Source organism: Mandrillus leucophaeus, unplaced genomic scaffold, assembly GCF_000951045.1.
Source record: "Mandrillus leucophaeus isolate KB7577 unplaced genomic scaffold, Mleu.le_1.0 Scaffold1370, whole genome shotgun sequence".
Lineage (NCBI taxonomy): Eukaryota > Metazoa > Chordata > Mammalia > Primates > Cercopithecidae > Mandrillus > Mandrillus leucophaeus.
This window is the reverse complement of record NW_012101333.1, coordinates 200,069-204,007: the sequence shown is the minus strand read 5'-3', so window position 1 is coordinate 204,007 and position 3,939 is coordinate 200,069.

The window sequence follows — 3,939 nt, the reverse complement described above, 5'->3', positions numbered from 1 at the left end:
AAATTTATTTATTTATTTATTTATTGAGATGGAATCTCGCTCTGTCACCCAGGCTGGAGTGCAATGGCGCAATATCGGCTCACTACAACCTCCGCCTCCCAGGTTCAGGCAATTCTCCTGCCTCAGTCTCCTGAGTAGCTGGGATTACAGGTGTGTACCACCATACCTGGCTAATTTTTGTATTTAGTAGAGATGGAGTTTCACCATGTTGGCCAGGTTGGTCTCAAACTCCTGACCTCAGGTGATCCACCCATCTCGGCCTCCCAAAGTGCTGGGATTTCAGGCATGAGCCACTGTGCCCGGCCTCACAATAATATTGTTTATGAGCATTTGGGGCAAGTACCCTTGATTATAGGATTAATATTAAGGACTACAATTATTTTCATCAACAAATGTCACCACTTAAAGACTCTACTAAAAGTGGTATTAAATTGGGTGGGGGCATGAGAATACCTTTTGGGGTAATAGTGGTGCTCTGTGTCTCAATAGGGATTTGGGTCACACAGGTATATACCTTCATCAAAACTTACCAAATGATATATCCAAGGCTAGTGCTTTAGATTGTATATACTATTTACCTTGAAAGAAAAAACACTGAACACTGACTAATGGCAGGTGTGCAAAGCATTCAGGGGGAAGTATGCTGATGTCTGCAACTTTCTTTGAAATCTATCCCCCCAAAATAAGATAGATTAGTGGTTACAGGGATAGATAGATGAAAAATAAGCATAAGTAATAGGTTAATGGTAGAATCTAGGTAGTGGGTGTTTTCTGTACATTTTCTTCTTTTCTGTATTTTTAACATGCTTCATCATACAGTGTCAGGGAGAAAAATAATCTGTCAGATCTATGCTAAAAGGCCCAAGGGATGTCTATAATGAGACATGCAAGACGTAGCAAAAGTGTGTGTAATAAGGATTCTAGTTTTGTAGAATAAACAATGATGAAAATACATTCATATATGTATGTGGGTAGCTACCCAAATAGCCCCATATGTTTCTATGACCATGAAGACAATTACATAAAGACCCTGGGGGAAGGAGGTGGAGAGTGGGAGGTGAGAGGTGAGGGCTGAATATGCTTATGCACATGAAGAAATGCAAGATGCATGGGCCTCGATGTGCCGTGGTTAGCCAGGGTTGGCAGAATTTCAGATCATTGTCATTTTCTTACAATTTCCTATACCTTTCTACAATGATCATTTATCATTTATGTAATTAAAAAGCTATTTTTATGGTAAAAATAAAAGTGGTATTATGAACAGAGCCAGGCTTATGTGATGACAAGGAATCTATTCCCCAAAAGAGAAAAAAGGCTTCATCTTCTGGACTTTATGGAGAGAAACTTTCGTCCCACTCTCTAGTAAAAGTTACATTCTGAAGCAAAGAGAGCAAAGCATATCTTATGGAATCCTGAATGTCTAGAAAATAACATGGAAGGGAAAATAGAGTTTCCTTTTCTACATATGACAGTGATGAGTAAAAGCATGCAGTAATTTGAAGCAGCATCTCCAACCACCATGGAATCTTCCACACTAGATGGTGCTTTTACCAAGCAGAGACTAAATGAAATAATTTTGCGGCATCTGCAAAAACTACTATTAGAAACGTTTACCCCGGAATCTGTGTTTTCAGCTTAAGAAGGAAATGATCACACTGGAAATTTGAGTGACTCTAATAGGGACATGAATGTGATTGCAATCATCCTAGCCATGGGGGCTTTCTTCTTATTTTTCAAGTGAACCCAGATGCTGAACAACCACTCAGCAAATATTTTCTGAGCATCTACTGTGTGCCAGGCATTATAGGAGGTACCTGGTCCCCAGGAATTTACAGTCTCTTTAGAAATATAATGCAATTACAGGAGCAGTGAACAAGGCACCAGTTCTGGACACAATGTCTAATCTTTTAGATGGCTTTTAAGCAGATAGCAATAAGAAGGTGGTTAATTAGGAAGTTACTTAAAATATTGTCGTAAGTGTCTGTGTTGAAAATGTGTACTTTGGCTTCCCCCTGCACACGGTTTTGATATAAAAATGTTAATTTTGTTAGTCAAAAGATAAGGTAAGATAGTGGAGGTTGATGGGAGGAAAGTTTTCATATTTTTACCTGGCATAAGAGTCTTTACAGTAATAATATAAAAACATCCTAGCCAGGTTTAAATTCAAGCTTTGATGTGAAAATCAGCAATAGTAAGATCAGTTGCAAAATTAAAACTAAAGGTCTCTGAAATAAGATCCAAGAAGTAATTTGTCTAACCCAGTTATGCGCTGAACCCAACATATTACTTGTACACCACTTCACCCATCTTCTAGTGAACCTGCCTACGAATGGAACATGAGAATGAGTCTATTCAAGGCTTAATGAGCTTAATTAATTAGCACTTAAGACACTCAGGGTAAAAATAATTACTACTGATTGCGGTTGTTTCACAAATCTACAGATGTAACAAAATGGCATGTAACTGTATACGCACATTGTACCAACATTATTTGTCCTGGTTTAGATATTGTGCTCTAATTATGTAAGATGTAACCATTGAGGGATATTTGAGATCTCTCTGTACTATTTTCGTTACTTCTTGTGAGTCTATCATTATTTTAAAATAAAAATCTTTTTAAAATTACCTATATCACTTTGATTCTTTGATGTGTTATAAAGTCAGGAAAATATATCGGAACCATGGAAAAGTGCTCACCTGAAACAGTAGAAGTCACCTTCTATAAACATTGAATGAACATGGATATAAGCCATGAGTCTCTTCCTCATTATCTGACAGGGAGCTGTATTAGTTCGTTTTCACGCTGCTAATAAAGACATACTTGAGACTGGGCAATTTACAAAGGAAAGAGGTTCCATGGACTCACAGTTCCACATGGCTGGGGAGGCCTTACAACCACGGTGGAAGATGAAAGCTACGTCTCACATGGTGGCAGAGAAGAGAATGAGAGCCAAGTGAAAGGGTTTTCCCGAGAAAACCATCAGATCTCATGAGACTTATTCACTACCATGAGAACAGTATGGGGGAAACTGCCCCCACGATTCAATTCTCTCCCACTGGGTCCCTCCCACAACCCAAGGGAATTATGGGAGCTACAATTCAAGATGAGATTTGGGTGGGGACACAGCCAAACCATATCAGGAGTTTATGGATTCCCTACAACCCAACTAACTTGGAGAGAAGAGGCAACTGCCCAGATGATTTGCATAAAGTGAGCTTTTGAATGAATCACCTACAAACTAAATATGCCACCATGTGGACAATGGCTATCAATGGCACGAAGCAAATGCTCGCTAAAATCAGCATTGTTATTCATAGTGCTTCAGCTCTTCATTTTGCTTTGTTCATCAAACTCAGCTCCTTCTGAGGTCATTTCTGAATGGCTCCATCTCCAATATTTCCAATTAACATTTTTTGTTGTTGTTGTTTTTTGAGACGGAGCCTCCCTCCGTTGCCCAGGCTGGAGTGCAGTGGCGCAATCCCTGCTCACTGCAAGCTCTGCCTCCTGGGGTCACACCGTTCTCCTGCCTCAGCCTCCCGAGTAGCTGGGAATACAGGCGCCCCCCCACCACGCCCGGCTAATTTTTTTGTATTTTTAGTAGAGACGGGGTTTCACTGTGTTAGCCAGGATGTTCTCGATCTCCTGACCTCGTGATCTGCCCACCTTGGCCTCCCAAAGTGCTGGGATTACAGGCATGAGCCACTGCATCCATTTTTTTTTTTGTTGTTTTGTTTTGTTTTTTGAGACAGGTTTTCACACTGTCACCCAGGCTGAGTGCATGGCATGATCACAGCTCACTGCAGCCTTGACCTCCCTAGCTCAAGTGATCCTCCCACCTTAGCCTCTGGAGTAGCTGAGACCACAGGCATGTACCACCACATCCAGCTACTTTTTGATTTTTTTGTAGAGAGGAGGGTCATACTATATTGCTCAGTCTG